Below are 17,099 nucleotides of genomic sequence, written 5' to 3'. Positions count from 1 at the left end.
CAGGATGTCAAACAAAATTAAATTGATCGTTATCTCGTAAAACGCGTCGGCTTATCAGTTTTGCCGATCGTTAACCGCTGCGTCCAAAATCAGGCAAAGGCCGCGTCTTGCGGGATTTTCTTAATCTCCCTCCAGGTCAATCCCCGCGGAGTATGGAGGGAAATTGGGGAAAACGCGTGGAGTTTACTGTAGCGTGATAAATCATGAAATTGGGAAAAATTGCGCGATAAACCATGAATTTGGGAAAAATTAAGCATTATAAATATGATTATTAGTAACGGAATTAAAAATGTTTAAAAGTGCATGTTCAGGGGTTTTTCTAGCCATTTTGGGAAAAGGAGTCTGGTCAAATTGGGATTGTTTTAATTGATAAAAGTTGCAAATTTGTGAATTGTTCATCGACAAAAAGGACTAAAGTTATATATTTTGCAGGATGTTTAAATAAATAGTTGAGATCAAGAGTTAAGAAATAATAAGGCAAAAGAAACTTCTTAAAAAAAAAAAAAAAAAAAAAATTGGGGGGGGGGGGGAAATTGGGCTTTTTGGGGGAAATTTTGGTCAGCCTTTTGGGAAAAAACGTTGATTTTTGCCATCGGGAAGCAGCCGAAAATCTGCGGTAATTTTAAGCAAAAAAATCACTGGTAGAATACATTTAACCAGAATAAATAATCTTGAAATTAAACAATGTTGTTTTTACATGGCACAGAGGTGACCATCACAGGTGCAAAAGTTTCCCGTTTTGATTCACACCTACACGGTATTATTCACACCCATCCGGCTATATATTATCAGTGGGACGAAACGCTACCCCTTTTCAACAGAAATATCAGTGGCACGAACTGGTAGTGGCACGAAACGACCATAACTCATTGACAACGCTAGCTAAAGAAACTTCAGCGAACAGTTTATATAGTATTGACATACATGTACCTATACGCTGAAGCCATCCCCGTATCAAAAATCAACCAGAGTCGTAACATATTAATGTCATGCTATAAATCAAAGATAGCTCATTTTCTTGGATACATTTCTACATATATATTGGTGAATGAATATAAATTACTGCATCAGGGAATATTTTAAGGTTCAAATATTTCAAATGCAGCTTACAATAGATGAAAATAACTCTCATCAGTCTGAAATTTACAATTTTGACGCCATTGTCGCTTTGTCACGTGACGAGTTTTCATTTGGATACTTTCGGATCGACCTTGACATTTTTAGCTGAAATTGTAAACATTACTTTCGTTTTCTGAAATCTATTATTTGTGATTAACAACTTACGTCTGGTGGATTATAAGACTGATTTCAGTGTGAATCAGGTAGTTATAAATAATATTTACATTGAGTTTGTATTTACACTACAATTTGTTTACAAAACAAGCCAGAATAATCAAAAATACCAGGAAATGTCATTCTGAATTTGAAAACACTTAAGCACATGGTACATCAGGGATCATCCTAGAGGGCGATATAGGCGACTTTGTCGCCTTACGATGCTTGATATCGCTTTCTGATTACATCAAAGCGAAAACAAAATCGCAGACATTTTCTTATATTTTCTCCTTTGATAATCTGCCGCACGTGTGCGCAATGCCGTCACTATTACTGCCATTGTTTGCTGTGTGCAATTATCGGTTATCTGTACTACTGATAGCGAGAGGATTTGCTATGCATCACTGACCGCTGATGCAAGTCGCCATGGTTTATTCAAGTTGAGGCATTGTGTACACGCCGGTCTTACCGACGTAACCATCTATGTATAGAATGCCAGGCTCCCGACCTCATTTACAGATTTTCAATCGGCTCTTGTTATTTGTCAAGGCTGCCGGGAACCAATACAACCATTGTTCACATGATGGTCATTTATTGTTATGCTTGACGATTTGTACAACTTAAAACAGTCCGAATCTCACTGCTAAATTTCAGTCATAATATATTTGAGGGAACATTCCATTAAAAGTCAATGACGCCATTTAAACATAAGAATTACCGGAACGCGACACTCAGTTGAGAGAATTGTAATTTGGGGTATTTCAGAATGTACGGGTGTGTTACATCAACTTATGTATTTATAATCGAATAAAACAAAACAAATCTTAAAATAATTAAGCTATGGCCGGCATAGAACATACATGTAAACATGTATTGTTGAAGAATCTCCCACAAAATGTTCGGGAGGTTTTTAAGAGTACAAGTTACTCTCTGTCGTTAGTTAAATTGCAAATTGAGACTGCTGCATAGTGCGGAATTAATTGGGATAAATTGCCAATTTAAAATCAGTTAAAAATGTGCAAATGCGATAAAAATCGAATAGAAATAACCAAATGCTAAACAGTGACTTATTGTGCGCAAAGGGGATAAATTATAGCATTACGAATATATACTATTTGTATTGTTATTGTTATGCGTTTATTATATCGCCATGAGACATTGTGCGGTCTTTTAATTATTGATTTCTGATTGGTACTGACATGAGCAGTAACTGATGAAACCTCTTCGGTACTGTCCGAAACCCGTACAATCTATGGATGTTGCTAATGTCCGTAATCTTGCTATTTTAAACTATCAATTAGCAAAGTAAAGCACTGCAATATTGTATTTTAAAGCAATATGTCAACCAAATAATGTATTGATTGCGTATTTGCTAGGTTACAGGTTACTGGTTTTAATTTTCTGCTGTCAAAAGATATGCATGTGCAGAAGACGTATATCGACATGTTTTCGGACAGTCGTTTTCGGATACGAATGGTTCGTTGATTTTAATTACTTTTTTACGTCCTTTATAACATTTTTATAGATAGACGAATAAACATGCAATGTTACGGATGGTCAGGTTGACAATATTTCGCAATGTACTAACCAGAAATTGCAACTAGATAGACTAAAAAAAAGAACAATATGCTAGGGCTTTGCCCTATATTCCCTTTATCCTACATCCTCAGGCTCTTGGCTTAAGTAGTCATTACATATGAATGAAATGTGTATTTTGGCCAAATTAAACACACGTTTTACAGTTTTTAAGAGAGCAATATCTCTTTAACATCATGGCAGTTTAAAATAAAATGTTTAGTTTTAGTTAGTGTTTCAGCATATTTTATTTCAGATATATGTATGGTTATTAATTTTAAAACATTAATATTTAAGTATCTTTACGCGTGTGATCAAAGGACCGCTCACTTCTCCCCAATACCATTGGAAGGAGAAGTCACTTCTCCCTAAAATTTTGGGCTAGGATGATCCCTGGTACATGTATGTTACTAGAAATAACGTCATAATTATGACCGTGAAATCTCATGAGATTCGCATTTCAAAAAAGTCTGTCACATCGCTGTTTTTCTCGATTTGTAAGAGCAGAATAAATTTTAAATGTTTAAGATAGTATTTTGTGAAATAATATATCAGTTAAATGTGAAAAATGTCAATCTTTCCGATCAAGCGGTTGATTTGGGCCATGCAATAACTCCATTAAAAAGCTGTTTTGGACCGGTCTTTGTTAACTGTCAACAGTTCGGGAATTTCTGGTTGACTTTCCTAATGGGGTTGGTCCATAACTATAAAGTCGCGCCAGTCAAAAATCATAAAAAGCAACATTTAAAGTTATGGTAGCCAGAACTATGACAACGCCCTATATTAGTTTATTACTAGTTTGCAAATATGCTAAAGCAATCGTATGATTGCCGTGTATTGATTGTCTTCTAATGTCGATCACAGTGTTTACATTAAGAACACGGCTCTAGGGATAGTGAAACACTCTTGCGCTCCGCGTATTTTGTTTCACTAACATTACTGCCCTTGAAAATAAACACAGACACAACCAAAATGAGGAAAAAGCATGTAACACTTTCTCTCATCGTATCGCCCCTCCTCATCGTATCGTCACGTAATGAAAATCGATAAGAATCAAGGCTCGCGCTTATCCGAAGTTGTCCGAATACGGTTCGTTTATTGCAAGCAGACGTATTTTGCCTTTCAACATTGAAATCATGCGTAAAAAACAGGTATAACACATTTCATCGTATTAAAAACACTGGAGTTTCAAAAAATATTTCGCAATTATCACTCTAAAATGTTTTAATCCCCAAATATTTACCGTCTACTTCTGCGAATCTTTTTGCATCCTAGGCTAACCTTGAAATTGCCTGTTCACTGCATGCAGATGCTTTATGTATACGATAGTTCAGTAGCTGTAATCTACCGCTTCAAATACACCACATTCACGTCCAAAAATTAACGCGCAAATTGTCTGTGTCATTTTACTCTAATTTATTATGACGTGACCATAAATCCAAAAATATCTAAATTGTTTTTGAGAAAAGTGTGTGCATGAGTAGGGTTAGTGACTAAACTTTTGTGAGTTAGGGAGTGACTTGGCGATTGAGTGAGTGACTGGGCAAGAGTGAGTGACTGGGCGAGTGAGTGACTGGGTGAGTGAGTGACTGGGCAATTGAGTGAGTGACTGGGCGAGTGAGTGAGTGACTGGGCGAGTGAGTGACTGGGCGAGTGAGTGACTGGGCGAGTGAGTGAGTGAATACAAAATACACATTTTAAAGATAAAATTTTCCTTTCAGGAAAAGCCCAATAGGTTTTTAATAAATAAAATAAAGAGGCGTCAATATGATATCGAGTCATTGAACCTCGCGTATAAAGCAGTCCACGAGAAAGGCGTTAAAGTTAAAACGGCAGCCAGAATGTTTGGTGTTCCCCGTACAACGCTTAGAGACAGGATGTCTGGCCATGTGAATCACTATAAAGCGGTAGTTGGTGTGGCCCCTATTTTGAGTCTCGATGAGGAGCGGGTACTTGTTGATTACGTGGAAACACTAGCGCAGCTTGGGTACGGACTCACCAATGAGAGGCTAAAAACACTGGCAGGCGACCTGGTCTTCTCGTTTGGAAGAAAAAAGAACAACAAACCAATGAGCAACAATTGGCTCTACGGCTTTCTTCACAGATGGGAACACGAAATTGCTTCGCTTTCAGCTAAGAGGCTGGAGAGTGCACGGGCCAAGTCAGCAACGCCGCAAGCTGTTGACATCTACTTTAAAAATCTACTCAACACATTGACAACTTACAATCTCCTAGACAAACCACACTTAATCTTCAATATGGACGAAACCGGCATTACCCCAGAACACAGACCTCCAAACATTATTGCTCCCGTTGGTGTCAAAGCACAAACCATAACTTCACCACGTTCCACCACAACGACCATAATTGGATGCGCAAATGCCATTGGAAATGCACTCCCGCCGTTCTTCATATTCAAGGGGAAGCGATTCAATCCTGCATTAATGAGCAGCGCATCAGCGGGAGCATACTGCATAATGTCCGAATCCGGCTGGATAAATGGAACAATATTTAAGGAATTTCTCCAAAACCACTTTCTTCCACACGTCGGCAACATGAACGCCAATCCCAATCAACATGTATTGTTGATATACGACGGGCATGCTTCACATGTTTCAATAGACACCATTGAATTGGCCAAGAGCCATAACGTAGTTCTGTCTGTGCTACCTGCTCATACCTCCCATCTTCTCCAGCCGTTGGATGTAGGCGTTTTTGGACCCTTCAAAACGTACTCCAATGCGGAATGCGCATCGTTTTTGACAAAAAACATGGGGCAGCAAATTACTAGGTATAAACTATGCGCACTAGCTAGTAAAGCCTACCTTAAGTCAATGACACCCGCAAACATTCAGTCGGCTTTCCGAAAGTCGGGCATTTTCCTCTATGCAAATGATGTTGTGTCAAAACAAAAACTATTCCCTTGTAAAAGCTTTCGCGAAAAGAACCCAATCGGAAAAGTGAAGGCTTTAAAAGGCGGAGAAGAAGCAGTGAAGCTGTTCATGGAACAACACATCAAAACATCGCAGGACCTTTGTTCTATCAACAAAGCATGCCCGATGTGTAAATGTTCATGTCGCATGAAGAAAGATGAACAAAAGGATGGGAGGCTGAAGAAGCCGTCATCTGGTGGAAAAGAAATAACAAATGACGTGTTTTATTCAGAACTTAAACAATATCACAAACAACGGGACAACAAATTGAAAAAAAATAATGAAAGCCAAGACACCTTGAATGCCATACAAACTTGTGAAATTCAGGGGCCATCAACAAGTGGGATAAATCCCATTCGAAATGAATTTCATGATCTGACTGACTCAGATGAAGAATTGGACGATGACATTCCGTGCTGTATGTGCAACCAGATCACACCGTCTACACTACTACACTACGCAATCAACCTCAGTGATTTTTTTTGCCCAAAATTACCGCCGATATTCGGCTGCTTCCCAATTGCAAAAATAACGTTTTTTCCAAAAAATCTGACCAAAATTTCCCAAAAAATGACCAAATTTTCCCAATTAAGCCAATAACATTACAATGTCATTTAGGCCTAGCGTTAATTTCGTAGAACAAGTGCCGATCGAGCTTGTCGAGTCTTCGCCGAATGACAACTGACTTACGAATGTTCGCGAATGTAGCCGAATACGATTTTACGTTGCTATCCACACATCTCTCTCTATATTGCGAAGGATACCGACGATAGTCAATATATCCGATTGTTAACGCCTGTTTTTACACACGTCCAAGATGGCGGCAAGCAGACGAGAAGTTTGCGATGAGCAGCAAAAATGATAAATAACACTAAAATTAACAGAGGATATCACATGGTTATTAGCAGATAATTTAATGCGTGTGTCAATTAACGCAAAATACTATGTTTGAGATGAACAACAACAAATATTTATTAGAAATGTTCACAGTGAATGTGCGTCACGGAAATCTGTGTTGGGAAATTGGAGTTCACAAAGTTAAAGCATTTAAGACGAGAACCGTTCAAAAATGGAAAGAGACAAACATGATTTGATTTATATGTTAGTGGATATGTGTATATTCAGATTCATATGCATATTCTGCTTTATTATGTTTATCACGCTGCATAGTTTGGTGAAATAGCATTGAAGTGAGGATGTCAATTGTGCAAGATATTAAAAGGTAAACAAATGAAATGTATTATTTTAGCTCGATTTAATACAACATTAACACAGCAAGAACACAAAAGCGTGTTTGTTAATATTTGTTAATGTTTTCACCATATCATATTTTACTTTATAAAAACATCCTGAATTAAATTCATACTCTTAAAGAGATTATGATTAAATCATAATGGTACATGTATATTGAAGAATCTATAGATTATTGCAAGTTTAATATCCATGTGGAAGGATATTAACTAAACGTTGTAAGAAGACATGAAAGCAACACTTTATAATATAAAAATGCTGTCAAACATGAACTTAGCAATTTTTATTCTGTTCTTATAATCATATTTATAATGTTTCCCAATTTCATGGTTTATCGCGCTATTTTTCCCAATTTCATGGTTTATCGCGCTAATTTTCCCAATCCAAAGGACACAGGCTGTAACAAAATCGGTTTTGTTATCGGTTACAATTGTGTATTGAATTGGGTATTTTATGTTTGAATACGCTTTCTGTTACAAATTGATTATTATACTTAAAAAAACTGCTTGATATCCTAAACCGAGTTACTTCTTTTAACTTTTTCTTTGCCCCTGTTACGTTCAGAAGTTGTACTTCACTTTGCGAACTGAATTGTAGCATGAACTCTTGCCCTTTCCAATAATAAAAAGCAACCAATCACGAGTGGCGATACAATGAGACAGCGCTCGAATGACATGGAGCAGCAGAGGGAGGTAAGTCCGGTTAATGTAAACCTATACGGTTAACAAACAAATACAAAATCAATGTATTATTTATTTACTTTAAACACGCTAAACCCGTTATGAGTAATAAGAGGGTCGATATAACGGATGAACATGCTATAAATTATATATCATTGCATTTAAAACAATTTGGCATGGATATAAAGGGAAATACATAAATCTTTAAAGGTAAATCGTGTAATGCTGCATTGTTTTCAATAATACAATTTTTTTTACTTGTTTCTTAACCGCTCGATTCACTGTAATTGGAGGATACAAGAACTTGTATTGAAGCAATGAAAAGATCTGTATAAAATAATCAATGACAAATCACTAAATGACCGTGTGAACTTTTTCACTGCTGAGAAGATGGCTCTAGAAAGAACAGAGAGAGAATATCGTCACATTATATAGAATATGAAGTGTACTCACAACAGAAAAGGAGGTACTACATCCAGTTCGGTCAGTTAAAACAACGTTGACTTTCGCATACAAATTAAGAAAACACGAAAGCCATTTAACCCAAAGTATTTATTAACCAAACAAAACATATTATTTGTCTGGTTCCCGCTTTTTGCTGACAATAGTGATAGGTGAAGTAACCTATATGAACGGCAGCATAATACCCAAAACAGAACAATAGATTTCGTCAATCTTCGGTTGCAATGGAGACGCCCAACAATCCATGTCAAACCATTATTTTCTTGACATAAGTCTTAACTTTGCAATCCCTAACATTAGGTGTGATTAAACATGAGAGACCTCTAGTTTTGAACGCGATAATAGTTTAATAAATAGCATCATGAATCTGGGTACTGAGAAGATCTTTTGATTCTATAAACGTGGTTTAAATCATTAAAAAAAATCGGAACACCAAACCATTTCCCAATCTCAATCACGCGTACATTTTGAGTAAGTGTTGCAGTCAATGTCCACGTACACAATTCCATGGGAAATTGATACAGAAATGGTGTTTGTAACGTTTCTTCCAAACTGTCTGTGTGCTATTAACATTTTTGGTGTTTTGTTTACACATTCATGAAGAAATGTTTATCCACGGAGCGTATGTCATCTAGAGTTCGTGATTTATCTAACGACCAGGCATGGGGTATAATAACCTTAACAATTAGGTAAAAGTATTTGAGGTCTAAATCATATTTACATAAAGTATGCAAACTATTCGAACAATGTCTCTCTGTGTTTTTGTCAGAGTTTATTTACATGTCATCGCCTAGTCCTCACGACTACGTTTTATACCTGTCCCTGTGACCTATCAGGGGAGATCAGTCTTTCTAAGGCTATTCAAAGACCGTCAAAATACATGTATTTTATATGTCTTTTAGCTATTCTAAGATTGTATGTAAAGCGACGATAATGTTTTCCAGATGATTTGTTTAAATCAATATTTGTTGTACTTGATTATTGTATAAATAAAATAACGCTTTACATTCTGTAAATGTTATATATTATATAGACTTGCGTTTTAGTACTTTATCGGCGCCTTCAAACGTATATTTATAGAACAGCCATCCCGCTGATCCGTGAAATAAAATGTCCACTATTTCTTATTATTGCTAAGATTGCACCAACTTAAAACCGCAAGTACGTTATTGTCCATTTGAAGTCTATCCACTCCATGAGTTATACTTGGAGATTTTGATAAGTAAACGCTTACGATATCCTTGTCTGTATTTGAGTGTTTTGATGGTTGATTTACAGACGATTAGGTTGTGACGAGAGTTGGCGGGAGAAAGTATCGTGAAATTTATATAACCAAAATTTTCATCCTTTAAACCAATTTGTGGCATCATCTTATCAGGTAAGGAATAATTTCTACATAGAATCATGAAAATGAGTCGTAAAACGATTAAGGTATCATCAATATTAAAAAACAATTGTCGTTTGACCTCACCACCAGGCACAAATCTGATTGTATTCCGATTATCATGGTCATACTCATAGCCTAACTTAAGTTAAGGCAAGCATGTTAAGTCTTTAAAAATCGCATTCTTTCAGTAAATCGAAGGTTCAGTGTGTAAGTAATTAGAATAATGTAATACGAGACTCATAAAATAAATCATATTAGGTGTCATTTGGGAAAAAGCCATTTTGCAAATCTGATGAGCACAGATTCTTTCTTAAAACATTTAAAATTAATTTGGTCTCTGTGATCTATGAAGTGTTCTTATTTCATGAGGATTAATTTTTGAGCGGATTACATTTTTTCTGAGGAGATCTATGATGGCGTCTCATGTGGCGTCTCAAGTTGTTAATAACAAAACATGTGCTCAGTGTGAGATTTCTTTTAAAGGGAAGAGTCCAAAGTGCTTTAATTGCAGTATTTGTATCTTTTGGTTCTGCCTGGAGTGTAGTCATGTGTCTAACAAGGTTTACGATGTTCTTAAGAGTGAGCCAAATGTTAAAAACCTGCCTTTCAATTGTGATGGATGTACTCGGGTTTTACCTAAAGTAGCTGAACTAGCGAAGGCTATGCATTTACAGCAGCTTAAAATTGAGTTGTGTGAGAAAAAATACGAGGATCTGAAAAATACTCTACAAAGTGTTGTTGAAGAGCAAGTTGAGAAAGCCATCACTGAGTACAGAGAGCGCGAGGAGCGTAAGTTGAACATTATTATACACAATGTGCCAGAACCGAGAGCGGAAAGCACCGATAAGAAGGGGGACGATGAAATTTCTCTGAAAGAAATACTTCTTACAACCAAATGTGTTGGTCTGAAAATTTTTGATTTTGTACGCTTGGGAAGGCCATCGGACGGAAGGGATCGACTGATCAAGGTAACTCTTGGGAGTGTTTCAGACAAACACAGAGTTCTAGGGGGGACAAGGTATCTGAGGGCGAAGATAGGGCAAGTTTATGCTCACAGATGGAGCAAGATTTTCATAACCCCGGATCAGACTAAAGAAGAGAGAATAAAGAATATGAATCTCAAAAGGGAACTGGAGAAGCGAAAGTTGGAAGAGAAAAATCATGATTTAATTATTTTTAGAGGGGAAATAGTGGAAAGAAGATCAGATAGTCTTGTGAATAGCACAATGGCGACACCGGGCATTTCAGAGCCGGGTCGGCCATTTCGTCTATGATAAATTTAAAGAAACTGTAAATAGAGTTAGTGTTCCAGTTTCAAGTGTTCACCACAGTTCTTTCGTTGACAGTTTTTCAAGTTGTGTTAATCACAGTTCTTTCGTTGAAAGTTTTTCAAGTTGTGTTAATGACTCTTTGTCTGAAAACAATGAGATTTTAAACAGTAATCAGAGCAATGATTTGCAGTATAGGCATAAACAGTGTCAAGCAATTAACTCTAGTCTAATCACGTGTGATTTTAAATCAATAAGTGATCAGGAACCCTGTGATATTTACCGAAGTATTGATTCCACTATTGTCGCGAAAACAGTTTTAACAGAATCAATTGCAGAAAGATGTAAGTGCATGTATACTAATGCAGATCAGCTCCAAAACAAACTTGATGAATTGCGTTTGCAGTTGTCTATTGTGTCACCAGACTTTGTATTTGTTACAGAAGTGTTACCCAAGTATAATTTCGACAATATATCATGTTCTTCCACATTGTATCATATTGATGGTTACTCAGCTTTTCCTGGAACTGACCTTGGTAGAGGTGTCATTATTTATGCGAAAACAGAATTGAATGTTTCACCAAATACCACTCTTAATTCCTTTTATGGTGATGCTTCGTGGATTGACTGGATTAGTGATAGGAAAACAATAACATTAGGGTGTATATATCGGAGCCCCTCCAACACTAGAAACTGTGATGAAATTAACCATTTATTAAACATGGCAGTTGGACTCGCCGAGAATTTATTAATTACGGGAGACTTTAATATGAAGGACATTGATTGGGACACGTACACCACCACACATGGAGAGGATCATCATGAAAGCTTATTTATTGAGTGCTTAAGAGATAACTTTTTGTTTCAACATGTAAACCAATTCACAAGACGTAGAAATGATCAGAGCAAGAACATACTTGACCTAATTTTATCTAAAGATGAGAATGACATAGTGAACTTAGAATATCTACCATCCCTGGGATGCAGTGATCATGTAACATTACTATTTGACTTTTTATGTGATTTCAAAATAATATGTACTGGAGCTAGTTCCTATCAATACAGGAAATGTGATTTAATACGCTTTACGGAAGAGTGGGAAACAACAAACTGGCAGGAATATTTCCAACACAGCGATGCTAACAGCATGTGGGAGTCTTTTGTTTGCAAATTCAGAGCTAGTGTGGAAAAGTTTGTTCCAAAGTTTAAACCAAAATCAGGACACATGAAGAAACCATTGTGGATGACACAGGATTCATTGAGATTTATTAAGGGGAAGCGTCATGCCTGGAATAAATATATGGCTACTAAAAGGACGGCAGACTTTGGAACATATAAAGTGGTGAGAAATGCGGCCAATGAATTTGTGAAGAAGAGTAAGAAAAACTATGAACGGACTATTTCGCTTAAAGCTAAAAGTGAACCGAAGCAATTTTGGCGGTATGTAAAAAGTAAAGTTAAGTCAAAAATTGGCGTTTCTAATTTGAAACGGGACGATGGGGGGTTTGTTGGATCGGACAATGAAAAGGCGGATGTTCTTAATGGGTTTTTTGCCTCTGTGTTTACAAAAGAAACTTTACATAATATACCTGATTTACCAGATAAAACTGTGGAAAATAATTTAAATGACATACATGTTTCTGAAGTGGAAGTCTTAAATTTGCTAAAGGATATTGATTCGTCTAAGTCCATGGGTCCGGATGAAATACATCCATATTTGCTTAAAAGTATGCCTGACGTTTTTGTCAAACCACTTTCATTAATTTTCAAGAAGTCTCTGTCATCCGGAGAAGTTCCAAAAGGGTGGAAAGATGCAAGAATATCGCCAATTTTCAAGAAGGGTAACAAAACTGAGCCATGTAACTACAGACCAGTTAGTCTCACATCAGTAGTCTGCAAGATCCTTGAAAAAATAGTTAGAAAACATATCATGTATCATTTAAGTGTGAATAATTTATTATCAAATGATCAATACGGCTTTAGACCACATAGATCCTGTGCGTTACAGTTGCTACATGTTATGGAGGACTGGACAAAGTTCATCGAAGGAAGCGAAAGCTGGGACAGCATTTACTTAGACCTTGCGGAAGCTTTTGATAAAGTTGCGCATAGAAGACTCATAAGGCCACAATTAAAATATTGTTGGTTTGCCCTTTACCGACCCTAAATTTTACAGGTGGGTAGGTAGGTAGGAAAATTATTTTATTTTATTTGAGAAATTATGTTTTTAATACACTAATAGTCTATGAATATTTAAAACACTTTTATTAAAGCACTGTTGCAGTGTACGAAGCCCTATGTAGTTTAACATTATCTTGTTTGCTGTTTCTTGCAAATATTAATATCAAATGCATGCTTGTGTGTTATTACATCAAATATTTGTTCATTATATGATTTTAATTGCTCAAATGCATTTGTAATTATTTAACAGCCAGACAGCTTTTATTTTTAACTTAAACCTTTCCCTTAAATTGGGCTTAATTAGCATGCAACAAGCATTGAAGGAGTGTAGAAAGACAGCCCAAAGCCTTTAATGGAAAAATTCAGACGTGGCGAAAGACCATCACATTTTACAGGCCAGACTTGCCTACCAGGAGAAACAATTCACAGGCCTGTTGAAGTTTTTACAGGCCTCAATTTTAAGTGTTTGACCGGTTAGTGCATAGTCTCAGCATGGAAAAGTAAATTCATAAAAGTGCAAACTGAACATTATTATAAAGCATTATTTCTTCTTGAATGCTCTGAGCTTTTATGAGTACATACGTACAGCTCAGAGGGTCAATAGCTGGGAGTTGTATTATTGCAACTAACATAAGCATGAAAACTTGATTTGGGGAAATAAATTCTGGATCTGGATAGGTACGTTGCAGGACCTTTCGGTGTAGGCGCAACGGGGGAGAGGGTGGTTAGTCCCACTGTAGGACAGTGGGTGTTAGTTTCAGTTTGTGGATATACTAACGCTTTAAACATATATACTTGAGTGTTGTCGATGTATTTAGCTAAGAGACATTAATAATAAATTAAATAAGTTTACCTTTACATATCCATTTCACTAACATGCCATTACAGTAAACTGTTCAGTGTGGCAAACATAATAAAGCAGAATATGCACATGAATCTGATTAAACACAGATCCACTTGCATATAAATCAAATCATGTTTGTCTTTTATTTTGCATTTTCGACAAAAAAAATCCTGTAACTGTAAGATGTATTTTTCTTTGCGAGTAGACTGCATTCCAATTTTCAAACACTTTATCACTTGTTCTGTGACATTCAGTTCATACATTTGCAAAAAACCTATGCTCAATCGTAGAATGACACGCTCTTTTCATTAATCGATACTAATTATATGATGTCCGTCGTAAATTCGATAGTTATTTGTTCTCGCTGAGCATCGTTATTTCTTTTAATTGTCGGCCATCTTGGATCACGTTAACATGTGTAGGTTACAATATAGTAAAAGATTTCCTACACAAATTCAATGTAAAAGCAATAACTTTAACGAAAAATAAAGTCAAACTTTTGCGCATAGAGACCCTCATAACCATACCTTTTCTCGAAGAGCATTCCAAGCCGAATTGATTTAAGCAATAAAAAAGATAGGTCACGCGATATGTAAGAAAGAACTCGTCACGAATCAAAAGTCACTGTTTTACGGCTATCTATTTACCGGCTTCTATCCAGTTCATGAGGGTTTCCCGCCATCTGTCAAAGTCTTATGTAGTCTCCAATCTTCAGATAAAAGAGTGAATTTCTAGTAAACAACAATGTTTTCCCTGCCACATGCACACAGAAATATACTCAAATAAAGTCATGGCAAGTGACCCTACAGAGAACCGTGTCTTCAAATAAATGATGTTCATGTTTTTAGAGAGTATAGCATTGCACTCCAAAAAGATTTAGTATATTGTAACCTAAACAACGAATGTAAACTCGTATATGTCCGACTACTTTCGCGAACCAATGGTTAAGTATGATCAATCGCAAATTCTCGGCCCTTTCCGTCAAACATCGGATAAGTAAGATTATAATAATCTGCGAGGGGTACCGAATGAAGTATGATGTCGTTCGGCCATTTTCACGGAACACCGCCGATCGCGATGCTGGTTATAGAAGCTTGCATTACTGTCTAATCTGGGGCGTATGAAATTCCAACCATCGGAGCGACCTAGATCGGTCAGGGGCGATAATAATAGACAGGGATATAAATACGCGCATGAATAAATATTGCTTTTGGCTCTTGTCATCGTCGAAAAAAACGAAAATAAAAAAAATAAGTTTTCAGAAATCGCAATAAAAATTTTTGGGTCGGGGGGTAAAAAGTGGGTCGGTCGGTAAAGGGCAAACAAACTCAATTTTAATTTAGGCCTAAGGAAGGTATCTGCGTATGGCATTAAGGGAAATGTTCTGGCCTGGATTGAGAACTTTCTGAGTCAGAGAAGACAGTGTGTGTCAATAAAGGGAAGTACATCTAGCTGGATAAGTGTAGAGAGTGGAGTTCCTCAGGGAAGTGTGCTTGGTCCAGTACTTTTTATAATATATGTTAACGATATCACCGACTCTGTGAGCTGTATTTCTAAAATATTTGCTGACGACACCAAGTTATATGCACCTGTGACGGACTCAGGCAGGCTGCAGGAGGATCTTGACTCTCTCAGCGAATGGGCACAAAAATGGGAACTTGCCTTCAACGTTGACAAATGCAAAGTTATACATTACGGAAACAATAACCCCAATCAACAGTATACTATGAATAATAAGCCTCTGCAGGCTGCAACTGAGGAATGTGATCTGGGAGTGCTCTTCGAAAGAGATCTAAAACTTAGTAAGCATATATCTACAAAGATAAATAAAGCAAACAGTATCCTAGCCTTAATAAAGAGATCTTTTGAGTTCATGGACAAATACTTATTTTTGAAATTATATACTGCCTTGGTGCGTCCGCATGTTGAGTTTGCAAATGTTATATGGTACCCATATTTAAAAAAGGACATTATTAGCATAGAAAAAGTTCAAAAAAGAGCCACAAAACTTGTACCGAATTTGAGGAATTCATCCTATGAGGAACGACTTAAAGAAGTAAAATTACCATCACTTGCTCATCGCAGAATTCGTGGGGATGCCATTCAAACATTTAAAATAGTCAAAAATATAGATGATTGCATTTTTGAGAACTTTTTCAATTATACATCATCAACTAGAGGACATAACCTAAAGCTTGAGAAACCAAAGTCCAGAACATCTTTTTGTCAAAATCAATTTTCCAGAAGAGTGATTAACATGTGGAATGACTTGCCTCAATGTGTAGTTGATGCCAAAAATGTATTAGAATTCAAGAGCAGGATTGATCTACATTGGAATGGGGACATAGTGTATAAGTTTTAGTGATCACAACTGTTGTTTGTCAAAAGGACATTCATTCTTTACCATACTTAAGGAACTATTTTTTACTGAATAAGGGCTATTTTTATTAGTTGTGAGAACACATACGGATACAGTACCATAAGACGTCGATAAGAAGAGGGGTTTAAAAAGGACTTGAGTCCTTACCACAGAGCCCAAAATCATCCTACAGGTATCCTACAGGTAGATTTTTGTTCACGAATGAGTTATGTAATCGAATCAATTTTTAAAAAAGGTGCAGGCCCATATAAGCCTCATTCGGTTGGGCCATTTTTGGTGAAACATTTGCTTATTCAACTTTTCCAGCTATGTGTTAGGGTTATGCTAGTCCAAATAATTAGACGTAAGCTACCCCGCTTACGTCTAAACGGCTACCGTCGTTTTCCTATAGCAAATTGAGTTCAACTTAAACTTCAGTTTTTCTCGTTAAATCTTTGCTAATGCATAAAATTATCATTAATTAGACATAAATGTGAGCGATTACCTCTTAAATGTATAAAAATTGTGCTTTAAACCACTTATGTACATTTTTAAAAATAAACATACACAACACACGAAGTGTGTTTGTCGTTTATAGAATTACATTGAATTATCTTGAACGAAATTATTTTTTGAATAGGTTACACATAACCAATTGTTGTTGTACAACAAACCACATCACTTTTTAGCTTTCTGTACTCTTTAATTAAATGGCACCTATATGTGTGTGTTAAAACTACCAGTTGTATCACGGAGTGTATATTGTTAGGAGATGAATCGAGTATTTGACCCTTACTGTAGTAAATGCAATCTTATGCAAAAACTATTCATCCGATTTTATTGGTTTATACGTTATCTTGTTGCTTATTAATTCCTCTTTCAAA

The 17,099-nt window shown here is 36.4% G+C and overlaps 2 protein-coding genes across 5 annotated transcripts in view; one reads left to right on the top strand and one right to left on the bottom strand.

Moving 5' to 3' along the window:
- The window catches only part of LOC127833360 (uncharacterized), a 99,829-nt gene extending 91,556 nt beyond the window's left edge, over nt 1-8,273 (bottom strand). For both annotated transcript variants that reach the window (XM_052358555.1, XM_052358557.1), the window contains exon 1: nt 8,168-8,273. The gene's annotated coding sequence lies outside the window, so the exon portion shown is untranslated. The remainder of the gene's footprint in view (nt 1-8,167) is intronic.
- A 1,142-nt stretch (nt 8,274-9,415) lies between these two features.
- The window catches only part of LOC127833363 (lymphocyte-specific helicase-like), a 99,460-nt gene continuing 91,776 nt past the window's right edge, over nt 9,416-17,099 (top strand). The window contains exon 1 of one of the 3 annotated variants that reach the window (XM_052358562.1): nt 9,416-9,554. The gene's annotated coding sequence lies outside the window, so the exon portion shown is untranslated. Of the gene's footprint in view, nt 9,555-16,350; nt 16,420-17,099 lie in introns of those variants that run through there. The other 2 variants (XM_052358563.1, XM_052358566.1) reach the window with 2 other exon arrangements.

Source organism: Dreissena polymorpha, chromosome 6 (assembly GCF_020536995.1).
Source record: "Dreissena polymorpha isolate Duluth1 chromosome 6, UMN_Dpol_1.0, whole genome shotgun sequence".
Classification (NCBI taxonomy): domain Eukaryota; kingdom Metazoa; phylum Mollusca; class Bivalvia; order Myida; family Dreissenidae; genus Dreissena; species Dreissena polymorpha.
This window is presented reverse-complemented; position numbering and strand designations above follow the sequence as displayed.